The sequence below is a fragment of the Neovison vison genome, chromosome X (assembly GCF_020171115.1).
Source record: "Neovison vison isolate M4711 chromosome X, ASM_NN_V1, whole genome shotgun sequence".
NCBI classification, from domain to species: domain Eukaryota; kingdom Metazoa; phylum Chordata; class Mammalia; order Carnivora; family Mustelidae; genus Neogale; species Neogale vison.
In genome coordinates, this window is record NC_058105.1 from 105,561,275 (window position 1) to 105,575,099 (window position 13,825).

The following is a 13,825-nucleotide window of genomic DNA, read 5'->3' on the forward strand; positions in this document are numbered from 1 at the left end:
ACAGAGTTCTAACCTCAGAGTTCTTACATTATAGAATGATTTTAGTAAAAAGGTGGGTATGTGGATGGTTGGTATTATTAATAAAATCTTTTAAAGGAAATTTATAAAATTCATTAGTTCTCCAAGAAGGAAATAATTTCACTCTGCTTTATATTAATGAAATTGAATTTCATGGTTATCCAAAAAGTTCAAACCTCTCAGTGAAAAAATGTCTTCAGCCTAATTAATGTCAAAATTTGGAAACGTACAGTCTATGCTTTGAATACTGATATTTCTGGTTAAGAATAACAAAAGTAAGACTTGGCAGAATTTAAGAGGCAACATACTACCTTTTAGTTTCAAAAAATATTGATCCATACTTGAAACTTTTATATAAGTCTTCAGTGCTGCACCATTGCTACTTAAATCCATTTACAAATTACTATACCATTGCTCCATTCTAAGAGAAGGTAATTTGCCCCTATTCCCTATAATCTAAAATGTAATAGTTCACTTGAAGATTGTTGAGTAACCCCTGAGGGTTTACTCCATGCAATCTCAAAATAATCATCCTTTCAACAGCAGAAGGAGACATCTATATAGATATTCAAGTCAATTTTTTCCAAATTTTTCTTCAGAATGAATAACGGATTTATGTGTATATAAATAGTTGTCGCATGAAAGGTTAACATTATGTTTTCACTACTAAAATATTCCATTGTGCTGAACAAATTGTTTTTGTTTTGTTTTTGTTTTCTGTAATTGGGTACTACAATGCTTTTCAGAGTTTTTTTTTCTTTAAACACTATCATGTCCAAATCCTTCCCATGCATTGGCTTTACTAGTTGGTCCATGTTTTTACCTTTGATCCTAATAGTCCTGTTCTGCTCTCTCTAGAATTTAGGGATGTCTGCTTTATTCTTAAAATCCAATTTAATTAAATTCAAAACTTCTATATTGAGTTAGAAACTGTGTTCAGCTCTGAGGCCAAGTAGAAGAACAGTCCCCTATGAGTTTTCCTTGGGAGTGGACAAAAGAATATGAAAGAAGGCATGGAAAACAGTCTGAGGGGTTTGAAGTGGCGGGGGGGTGGGAGGTTGGGGTACCAGGTGGTGGGTATTATAGAGGGCACAGCTTGCATGGAGCACTGGGTGTGGTGAAAAAATAATGAATACTGTTTTTCTGAAAATAAATAAATTGGGAAAAAAAAAAGAAAGAAAGAAGGCATGGAAACAAATAATTATTGTAAGTTAGAGATGTAACAGATTGGGAAAATATTTGCTTTATGTGACTAAAAGATGACAGTGCTACTACTCAACATAAGAAAATTTTCATGTTTATGTGCTACCAATAGCCATCTGATTGTCTTATATAAAGCCATAATCTAGGGACGCCTGGGTGGCTCAGTTGGTTGGACGACTGCCTTCGGCTCAGGGTGTGATCCTGGAGTCCCGGGATCGAGTCCCACATCAGGCTCCCAGCTCCATGGGGAGTCTGCTTCGCTTTCTGACCTTCTCCTCGCTCATGCTCTCTCTCACTGTCTCTCTCTCTCAAATAAATAAATAAAATCTTTAAAAAAAAATAAAGCCATAATCTATAAATCTGTATAATATCCCCAAACTTAATTTTGTTATGAGTTACATTGTTTCCTCATTTTCTCCAAGTATTGCAGTTTGAAATATATCCTTTAATTTCTTAAGCAATTTCTAAGTGTACAACACACTTTAATAAATGGGTCAACAACTATTTTTATGGTCCTCTTTGAAGTCAAGACTGTGAAATCACCTCTCTTCGGTGACTCTGAAAGTTCTGAGAAAGCATAACAGATGAATTAGAAATTCCACATATGTACCATAGTTTCCTGATAGTAGAGACATCACACTGAAAATGGAAATCAGCTGCTGCATTTAATTTTGGAAAACCTCAGATAATATTGATATTGACAAGAGTTAGAGATATGTGTGTGTGTGTTTCTGTGTGTATTTATCTATATATATGGAAAACATGAGAATGAGAGCCTTAAATGATTATTCCTTATGTGACTTATTGTGGTGGTTGTTGTTTGGTCTTTGTAATATCTTATTTTCAAAATACCATTCTGGTTCTTATTTTCTTAGCTATTAAAATATTATTTTCTGGTATAATTTGACTTGAAGACTATTGACTTACTGAACTAGCTATATGATCTTTGATACACTGTTTAATTTCCCTGGTAAGACTGAAACATGTTGACTTATTCCTGATCATGCATAAGGTGGTCTGTATTTCAGCATTAATTGTGGTATCAGCCATAGCTTTTAGTTCCAATTTTGTTTTTGAGATTTAATTTATGAGGCTGAGAAAATTTATTAGTATTCTTAATTTACTGAGCAATTTTATCATGAATGTATATTGCATTTTCTCAAGTGCATTTGCCACATATTTTGCATTTAGCATATAATATTTCTCCTTTAATTTTAATGGAATAAATTAAATATGTAGAAGAGGTTTTTTAATGTTGACAACTTTGACTTTGGGATTATTTTGTTCAACTAGCTTCTTTAAGATTTTTAAAAAAATAATCTCAATACCCATTATGGGGTTTGAACTCACAAGAGTCACATGCTCCACCCACTGTGCCAGCTAGGTGTTCCTCAACTAATGTGGAAGTTTATGTCATAGACTGGACTCCTTTTCCTTTTTCTTTACTGCATTTAATGTTGTAAATCTAAGCACTGATTAGCTTATGAGACAACTTTTAATAAATTGTGTTTTCATCAATTATTTTTGAGTTTTTAAAAACATTTTTAGACCCATGATCTAATAGAAATAGATTGTATAATCTTCAAGCATGTGGAAATTTTCTAGATTTATACTACTTAGTGAATTAGAATTGAATACTGCTGTAGTACAGAACAAATTCTGTACAAATTCTAACAAAATGTGACCTGTTTTATGGCTCAGCATATGGCTTTTACCACTGAGTATTTCCAATACATTTGAGAGAAATGTGTATTTACCAATATTTGGTGTGATGTTATAGAATATCAATTAAGTCAAAGTGGTACAGCTCTTCCAATCTGCTGTATCTTTACCGACTTTCTTTGCCTAATTAAAGACTGGAGGAAGGCTATTAATGAGGCCAGCTACTAATTTATGAAGAGGTTTTTAGTTTAGTTTTTTTTTTTTGAGATTGTTTTATTTACCATATGTTTATTCTTCCAGGCATTGTTATCTATTCAGAATTAGTTTTCTTTTTTTAAAAGATTTTATTTATTTATTTGACAGAGATCACAAGTAGGCTGAGAGGCAGGCAGAGAGAGGGGGAGGAAGCATGCTTCCTGTGGAGCAGAGAGCCCGATGCGGGGCCAGATCCCAGGACCCTGAGATCATGACCTGAGCCGAAGGCAGAGACTTAACCCACTGAGCCACCCAGGTGCCCCCAGAATTAGTTTTCTATATGGCATCTTTTTTTTTTTTAAGATTCTATTTATTTATTTGACAGAGAGAGAGACGTTATTTAGCAGGTCTGCTGGAGATAAATTCTTCCACATTTGTCTAAAATGTATGCATTCATTGATCTTTATCTGCTATTTACAGTTCTCTTGAAAGTCCCCCAAAATAAATTTAATGCCTAATATGAGCTTTTTTTAAAATCATAGCATTTCCATTCAGTGCTTTTGAAAATTTCTGTCTCTTTATTGAAAAGCATTATTTATTCTCTCATGTTGCTTACTTCTTATTTAACATGTTAATCATAATTACCTTAATCCAACATCTGGACATTTCTGGGACTGATAACATTATTATGATAGTAATATGTTTTCACATTTCTTAATACTTCATTAAATGTGAGATACTTTGTATAAAAAACTGATAAAAATGGTTTCCCATAAAAATGAAACTGTTTCATCTGCTGAGTTAACTCATCTGGGACTGAAGGATAGAGTGCCTGACGTATAGTGTAAGTTTCAGCCACCTTTTAACTTTCTCCTCTTCCTCTACATACATCCTTACTCTACCAGCCTCCTTGCTGTCCTTCTCCTGCTTCAAATCCAGGGACAGACAGTCATTTTCTGTGTTTAAATTTCAGCTGTTTTCCTATTAACAGCATTTAAGGAGGTTTCTTCCTTCTCTCACTTCTCTGTTAAAGGTTAAATCCACCATGGATCTCATCTAGCAGGGGACTTGTTACTTTTTTGTGTTCGCAGGTCTATTTTCTAATGGCATAAAATAACTATGATTTTGAGTATTATCTGTCTTGAAATAATTACTGAGTCTTAAGTGGCACTCTTTAGTGATTCTTTACTAGCCTGGTACTATTTTTAAATGGCACTTGGAGATCTGGTCTTAAATTAGTTGTACTTGAAACTACTGTGAAAATCAGTGTATCAGTACTTGAGCTAAAATACCCACTGTGGGTATTTTAGTCACCCCTAACTCTGTCCCCAAAATTACAGTTTCCTTGAGCAAACTGTTGGAAATGGAAGAAGAAAAAGGAAAAGACCATGTAACATGTATACTGAGAAATACAGGTTTATGTTTTCTAAGGAATCAGGTAATAAGTCTTCCCAACTGAGTCTAATACAGAGTAGATAAGTTTGGGGCCACTCCATATAAGCATTCATTCCTGCTATTAGAGTAAAAATGAGAATGAATCATCTTATAGGAGGTAATTGAGTGGACAATTCTTATGTCTTGTCAAGTACATATTAATTGAATTATTCTGGTTATATACTATGCAAATGAAAAAATAGACAATCACCAAAAAAACAACAAACATATAAAGGACATTGGGGTTTATCTGCTTGACCAGTAAAAAGACCTGTCGATCTTAAAAGAGGGAGCCAGGCCATAATTTAGAAAAGATAGTTGATTAATAATCAGAAGACAACTTATCCCTTTGTTGTATTTTTACTTTTGTTTCCCTTGCCTCAGGAGACATATAGAAAGAAGTTGCAGTAGTCAATGTCAGAGTTTACTTCCTGAGTTCTCCTACAGTACTTCCATTGTTTTCCTATGGTTTTATGTCTCACATTTATGTCTTCAACCCATTTTTAACTAATTTTTGTGTTTGGTATAAGAAAATGGTCCACTTCCATTTTTTTGCATGTTGTTATTAAGTATTTTGTCAAAATAAAAGCTTCTGCACAGTGATGGAAACAACAAACTAAGGCAAATTACAGAATAGGGTAAGATATTTGCAAGTAACATATTTGATAAAGGGTAAGTATCCAAAATATATAAAGAACTTAAGAAACTCAAAACCCCCAAAATGAATAATCTAATTTAAAAAATGGGCAGGAGACATGAAGACCCTTCTTCCAAAGAAGACACACAAATGGCCAACAGGTACATGAAAAGATACTCAACATCGCTGATCATTAGGGATACACAAAACAACGATCAGCTATCAACACAAACCTGTCAGAATGACTAAAATCAAGAACAGATGAAATAACAGGTGTTGGCAAAGATGTGGAGGAAGGGAAACCCTCTTGCATTATTGGTGGGAGTATAAAATGATGAAGCCACTCTGGAAAACAGTATGGAGTTTGGTCAAAAGTTAAAAATAGAACTACCATACAATTCATCAATTTTACTACTAAGTATTTACCCATGGAATCCAAAAACACCAATTCATAGGGATACATGGAGCATTATCTACGATAACCAAATTACAGAAACAGTCCAACTGTCTGTCAACTGATGAATGGATGAAGGGGTGGTGTGTGTGTGTGTGTGTGTGTGTGTGTGTGTGTGTGCGCGCGCGCACAATTTCATTATTTTTATGGCTGAGGAATCAGTGGGATATTACTCAGCCATAAAAAAAATGAAATCTTGCCATTCACAGTGACATGGATGGAGCTACAATACATAATGCTAAATGAAATAAGCCAGTCAGAGAAAGACAAATACTGTATACTTTCAGTCATGTGTAGAATTTAAAAATCAAGTGAGCGGGCACCTGGGTGGCTCAGTGGATTAAGCCTCTGCCTTCGGTTCAGGTCATGATCTCAGGGTCCTGGGATCGGGCCCCACATCGGGCTCTCTGCTCAGCAGGGAGCCTGCTCCCCCCACCTCTCTCTGCCTGCCTCTCTGCCTACTTGTGATCTCTGTCTGTCAAATAAATAAATAAAATCTTTTAAAAAATCAAGTGACAAAAGAAAAGGAGAGAGAGAGAGAGAGAGAGAGAGACCAAGAGACAGTCTCTTAACTATAGAGAAAAATGGATGCTTACGAGTGGGGATGGGTGAGATGGGAGATGAGGGTTAGGGAGGGCACTTGTCATGATGAGCACAGGGTATCTTACAGAAGTGTTGAATCACTATATTGTACACCTGCAACTAATATTCCACTGCTAGAATTTAAACAAAAACTTAAATTCATTTTTATGTTATTTTTTTAAGTTCATAATAGAACACAAATTCATGAAACTCAAGCAAAAATTCATAAGGAAAGTACAGAGATGAGAGGAAAAGAATGTAAGGTAAAAAGGAACGGAGTGTGTCTGTTAGCTATTTGTATGTCTTTGGAGAAGTGGCTACTAGACACATGAAAAAATGTTCATCATCATTAGCCATCATGGAGATTCAAATCAAAGCCACCTTGAGATACCACCTTACACCAGTTAGAATGGCCAAAATTAACAAGAGAGTAAGCAATGTGTGTTAAAAAGGATGTGGAGAAAGGGGAACCCTCTTACACTGTTGGTGGGAATGCAAGTTGAGATAGCCACTTTGGAGAACATTGTGTACATGATATGTACATGATATGCATGACACCTAAATATTATGGTTAACTTTATTGGGGGATAAAAAATGAGAAGACTCTTATATATAAAATACTTGTTGATTGACAGGCCACATATCTGAAATTTCAGCAGTAAAATATTTTTCATTTGGGTTAAAGTGCATTTTCCAAAACTTTCACCAAAACCAATATACTCTGTTACTCAGGCTCACCTGCCATAATAATATATTAATTAATAATGAAAATTACCATGGATTAATTTATTTTAGTTTTATTTAGCAAACACTTGATGGGTGAATGGTATACTGTGTAAGAAACAGTATCTGATTAATGTACCAAGGTCACAGTCACAGAACAAATATTATACTGAAAAGAAAAAAAGGATTGCAAAGAAGTGTCTATCAGGAACTGAGATTTATGCCCAAGCTTTATTTTGAGAAACAGCACAAATACACTAGGGTATAACTTCTGTCCATACAATACACACATGTGTGTGCATATGTTCACACATGTGCTTATGTGTGTGTACACATACTTCTGATATTTCTTAAAATCATCTAAAATTCTATACAAATGTATAAAATGTAGGTCAGTTAAATTCAAAAGGGGATATACTTTTGTATTTATCAATATATACATCTAGTCTATTAACATCTGAACTCTAAGAATTTTATGGTCACTAAATGTTAACATAATCAAAAATAAAACCACTTTAAGAAGATGAGACTTATATACAGATGACTCAAACATTAGTTTATCCATGAACCCTTAGGCTTCAGAGTTTTAATACGGATTTTTCAAATAAGCAAATTTTTTATGGAAAAAGAATTCAATTTATTTTCTATTTTTAAAAAGTGTAAAAATTTTATAAAGGGCCTTGGGTATAAAATCTAAATGTCTTCAGTGTGATCTGTCAGGAGCTTAAAATGTCACTCTGCAACCTTCATCATTAATTAGTGTTTGGTGAAAAGAAAGCAGGTACCAGGAGACCCTCCTGTACCAGGCAAAATGACAGCTTCCCCAGGATGAAGTCTCAGCCTTGCATGAGGAAAGGGGTGGAGAGCAGGAAGGAATGGGGGAAGAACTGAGGGGGTGGCTGGGGCCCTTATGTACTGAGATCTACCCTGGGAAACACTTTAATGTTTTAAAACACTTTAATCTGTCTTCTTAACTGCTCAACACAAGTGGCCTGAGGCTTGTTCTAGGTAAGTTAAACTGTTTTCTGTGTATAGGGCCAACCCCCATCCCACAGAGGCACACATGTAGCCTCTACGAGGAAGGAAAAGCATCCACCAATGTAGCAAGAATTGGTTACCTTTGGCGTTGGTGAACTTGTGCAGGCATAAAGAGTCCTGGTAGGAGTGAGGATCACCCAGTCTCACAGCTGTCCATTTGCAGAAGTAACCATATAACACTGCCATGCTAGTCTCCAGAATATAGAGTTTGAAGTCCCTTTGTCCTGACAAAGCAGTTGGGAATTTTTCCAGTGTAAAGTCATGACCCAGACATGAAGGAAGATGCTGGGGGCGAAGAACATAGCTGTGAGGAGGGCAGTCCCTTTGAACTTATGGAATACAGAGTTGCCCAGTGCCGCCTCCTGATGGTGCATGGGAGAAGAATGAGGCGCAAAGACTTTGGTTCCAAGAGAAAGGGAGCTGGGGGGACAACAGTAGAAAGGACTGTCACCCCCTGCTCCATTCTCTTACAGCTGACTTGTTTGTGCCTCATTTGTCTCCTGTGTCCGTCAGAAGACGACAGGCCAGGCCAGCCTGGAAGACAAAGGTGTTGGAGAACGGGAGGAAAATGATGCTGATGTTGAAGAGAATTGCGGTATCCTGGATAATGAGAAACACCAGGATGATAGGAGCCATTTAGAGTAGTTCTGCAAAGGAATTAACAGATCCTAGGACAGTAGCAGGACCTGCAGGGAGGACACCAGGATATAGTCACTGGTCTGGAGCATCTTCCTTTTGTTCAATTTGGCCCCCAGGTGCACGTTCCACATTTTCGCAGAAAACAGCATCTAGATTTCTCCCTAGCAGTGAGGAAAAAGCACTAGTGCATCAGAATGAGAGCTGTTTCCCTAGCTTTAAGACAGGGGATTCAAAGAGCCCCTACATTGGTTGTCACAGGGATGCCATCCTGGCTTCCGGAAACTGGTTTTAAATCCCGGAAGTCGATGGCGGTTGCAGGCTCCACCTGAGCTGTGCTAGCTGGTGGTCCTCCTTTCTCCAGCAGTGCTCTGTGGCCAGTCCAGCTGCCTTGTTTGGACCCCTGCTTACCAGGGCCCTCTCCCCTCCTTTCTTTAGGAGACTCCTTTCTTTGGGAGCATTGCTGCTCCCAACAGCTGCCCAAGGCCTCTTGTCCATTCCACAGGGCCTTGCTAAGGGCCAGCCCCAGGGGAGACACTTCACCTCTGCTGCAGTCCTTATGTTTCCATATGATGAGCAGGTGAGGGACAGGTGGAGCTGAAGTGCTTCTTGTGGAAGAAATGCCTGTGGAGGGAATGGAGTTGGGAGTCAGCACCGTGGTGTGCTAGGAGCGGGCTGACCTAAAACCCTGCACTTAATTTCCCAGGCCCATCGACTATGTGTTAGTCTCCTGTCTTCTACATTGCTAAACTATTCCAGTTTTCTTACTGTGTGTGTGCATGTGTGGTAACTTACCGTTTTTCTCCCACCACTCTTAAAATGCAAGCTCCACATCTGTTTGGAAATTTCTTCATTTATTTTCTTTTGCCATATCCACAGACCCTAAAAACATGCCTGGTATATAGGAAGCACATAGAAAACACATTTTGAGTGAATGAAAGATGAATTCAAATGACTTACCTATATTAGCAATCCATATCTCAAATGTATCCTGTCCTACTTATGAGATATGAGATGTATGGCTTAATAGAGTTAAACATGTGTCTAATCCAAAGGCCTATATTTGTTGGAAAGCCAGTATAATATGTGTATATCATATTGGGAAAGGATAAAATTTGACTAAACTATATTAAAAGGTACATATTTTATATCAATCTAAGATCCTAGCTGTAATACTAAAATTACAAGGGTTTTATTAACATTAGAACAGTTACATTATTGAATATGTATGTTGAGATTTTATGAAGAAAAACCTATCCAAATTGGTAATCCAGTCATTTTGAGAAGTTTATTATAAACAAAATCATTCTTCTACACATAGCTTTCCAATTTTCCCAGCACCATTTATTGAAGAGACTCTTTTTTTCCGCTGTTTATTTCTTCCTGCTTTGTCAAAGATTAGTGGACCATAGAGTTGATGGTCTATATCTGGGCTCTCTACTCTGTTCCACTGGTCTCTGTGTCTGTTTGTGCCAGTACCATGCTGTCTTGGTGATCACAGCTTTGTAGTAAAACTTAAAATCAGGCACCTTGATGCCCCCAGTTTTGTTTTTCTTTTTCAACATTTCCTTAGCAATTCGAGGTCTCTTCTGATTCCATACAAATTTTGGGATTGTTTGTCCCAGCTCTTTGAAAAATGCCGGTGGATCGCTTCTCGGCCTTTTGGCTAAGATCAAGTGAAAAATGCCGGTGGAATTTTGATCATGATGGCATTGAAAGTATAGATTGCTCTAGGTAGTATAGACATTTTAACGATGTTTATTCTTCCAATCCAAGAGCATGGAATGGTCTTCCATCTTTTTGTGTCTTCTTTGATTTCTTTCATGAATGTTCTGTAGTTCCTCGAGTACAGATCCTTTACCTCTTTGGTTAGGTTTACTCCCAGGTATCTTACGGTTCTTGGTGCTATAGTAAATGGAATTGATTCTCTAATTTCCCTTTCTGTATTTTCATTATTAGTGTATAAGAACTAACAATGATTTCTGTACATTGATTTTGAGTCCTGCTACATTACTGAATTGCTGTATGAGTTCTAGTAGTTTGGGGGTGGAGTCTTTTGAGTTTTACATATAAAGTATCATGTCATTGTGGCGAGAGTGAGTTTGACTTCTTCATTGCCAATTTGAATACCTTTTATTTCACTTTGTTGTCTGATTGCTGTTGGTAGGACTTCTAGCACTATGTTGAACAAGAGTGGTGAGAGTGGGCATCCTTGTTGTATCCCTGATCTTAAAGGAAAAGCTGTCAGCTTTTCCCCATTGAGAATGATATTTGCTGTGGGTCTTTCATAGGTAGATTTTATGAAGTTGAGGAATGTTCCCTTTATCCCTATACTTTGAAGCATTTTAATCAGGAACAGATGCTGTATCTTGTCAAATGCTTTTTCTGCATAAATTGAGAGGACCATGTGGTTCTTCTCTCTTCTCTTATTGATTTGTTCTATCACATTGATTGATTTGTGAATGTTGAACCATCCTTGCAACCTAGGGATGAATCCCACCTGGTCATGGTAGATAATCTTTTTAATGTACTCTTGGATCCTATTAGCTAGGATCTTGTTGAGAATCTTGGCATCCATATTCATCAGGGATATTGGTCTGAAATTCTCCTTTTTGGTGGGATCTTTGCCTGGTTTTGGGATCAGGGTAATGCTGACTTCAAGAGTCTGGAAGTTTTCCTTCTGCTTCAGTTTTTTGAAGAAGCTTCAGGAGAATAGGTATTATTTCTTCTTTGAAAGTTTGATAGAATTCCCTAGGGAACCTGTCAGGCCCCGGGCTCTTGTGTTTTGGGAGATTTTTGATCATGGCTTCAATCTTGTTACTAGATATTGGTCTATTCGGGTTGTCAGTTTCTTCTTGATTCAGTTTTGGAAGTTTATAGGTTTCCAGGAGTGCATCCATTTTGTCTATGTTGCTTAACTTATTGGCATGTAACTGTTGGTAATAATTTCTGATGGTGGTTTTTATTTCCTTGGTGTTAGTCAAAAATAAAATAGATAAAATCAGACTTGCAACTTTAGGCTTAACATTTTGAAGTAAGGGTCTTTTATCATTACGGTGTATAGAAACTTTTCATAGAAGGAACTGAGAAATAGTTCACTTACAAAATCCACATTCAAAAATAAAGATCCTTTGGACAGATGGATAATGATGTGAAAGTGATTTAAGACCTATTTAAGGTTTTTGAAGTTTGTCCATTACTGCTGATAATAAAGTTGTAGGAAATTTCAGTTTTTTCCCAAAAGACCGAGGTCATCATCTCACTGAAATATCTTTTTAAAAAGTAAATTAGGTAGTGCTCTGTAATCCTTATTCCTGTATTCAAGGATCATATGAAAGGGTGCTGATAAAGAAGAAACCTTGAAGCACAAGGCTGACTAAACAAAATCACTAAGTTCTATAGTAGTCTCAAGAGAACAATCCAATGAGGTGATAGAGTGTTGCTGACTCTAGAAATCCTTGATGTTCACAGCTGTCTCCAATTTCCTAAATATGATTTTAGGTTTGTGGTTGGTTAACATTATTAACAGTGGAATTCTAGGTTATATGTGTAGTATATTCAGAAGCACATGAGAAAGGTTTATAAAATTCTTCCATAAAATTGTGGTGTCACATTCATAAGTTACATTTGCACTCAGCTTTTTTACTAGGTAATAGGCATTCATCACCATTCAAGACCGCAATAACTAACTGTTTACAAGATGGTAGATGTGCTTGAATGTAGCTCCCTTTTTCTCCAAAGTTTAAACTCTACACAGGAAATATTAAAAATGAGTACATTTTTGAGCATTGACCCATGCTAGCATCAAACCTATCACCTTTATCTCATTAGGGTTATTTTCTACGTAACTGTTGAGTCATGCTAATACACATCTTATAAAGTTTGAAAAGAGGAAAAAAAACTAAGTTATTGAATGTATCCTCTGCAGTGCATTTATAAATGTAGCATTTGTAAAGTCTTATCAAGCCCTCTACTCACATTTACTGTGCCTAATCTATACATGTAAAATTTGAAGATCAAAAATGTTAAGCTACCTGATGAAAGTTGCACACCTAGTAAAGGCCAAAACCAACACTCAAATCTAGGTTGTTCCACTCTCACATTGTTAACCAAAATGTTACATTGAGAGTTCTAGCTTGGTGGTATAAAATTGTTTCTTTTCGGGATGCCTGGGTGGCTCAGTTGGTTAAGCGGCTGTCTTCTGCTCAGGTCATGATCCCAGCATCCTGGGATCGAGTCCCACATCGGTCTCCTTGCTCGGCAGGGAGCCTGCTTCTCCCTCTGCCTCTGCTGCCATTCTGCCTGCCTGTGCTCTCTCTCTCTCTCTTTCTCTGGCAAATAAATAAATAAATAAAATCTTAAAAAAAATAAAATCGTTTCTTTTCATCAGAATGTATAAGCTAGTAGCCTTAAAAGGAAGAGTGTTTTCCTTTTTATTGATAGTTATGTAAGTTACAAGAATAATTGCACATGGAATATTTAAGGAGACTTTCATAATCAATAGGTGGTTTATATCAATAAAAATGTCACTGGCTTCAAACAAAAAGTAAAAATTTATAGAAAATGGAGGAGATGATGACCATGCAGTTTAAGAAGATGGAAAGTATGTCGTTAGTGGAACAAGAAAACTGAATCCAGGGTCAGAAGTAAAAAAATCCAAACAAATGAATAATTTGGAATATACACAAGAACCTTAGAAATTCATGACATTCTGGGGTGTCTGGGTGGCTCAGTGGGTTAAAGCCTCTGCCTTCGGCTCAGGTCATGATCCCAGAGTTCTGGGATCGAGCCCCGCATTGGGCTCTCTGCTCAGCAGGGAGCCTGCTTCCTCCTCTCTCTCTGCCTGCTTCTCTGTCTACTTGTGATCTCTGTCTGTCAAATAAATAAATAAATAAATCTTTAAAAAAAAAGAAATTCATGACATCCACCACCTATAAATTGAAAATCGAATAAATTGAAAATTGAAGTTGAAAACCGCTGACACAGGATTTTTTTTTTTGAACTTCTATTTAAGATTTCAATTGTGCATAAGGAGGAGCGGAATGCAACTAAATCTATTGATGAAATAAAAATAAGTTCATGTATGATTAGTAAATAGAGGAATGAGTATCACTTTCAGATGGACTGTATGTTGATAAAAGAATTTTCTCAGCATTTTAATACTTTGTGCTAACAAGTACCAGCAGTTGAATGCAAGAGAAAGTATCAACTGAAACAATAGTATGTTACACATACATGAGGCA

At 36.7% G+C, this 13,825-nt stretch overlaps 1 pseudogene; it reads right to left on the reverse strand.

The window, feature by feature from the left end:
• Positions 1 to 8,674, reverse strand: part of LOC122896684 — a 31,433-nt pseudogene extending 22,759 nt beyond the window's left edge.
• Between the last annotated feature and the right edge of the window lie 5,151 nt (positions 8,675 to 13,825).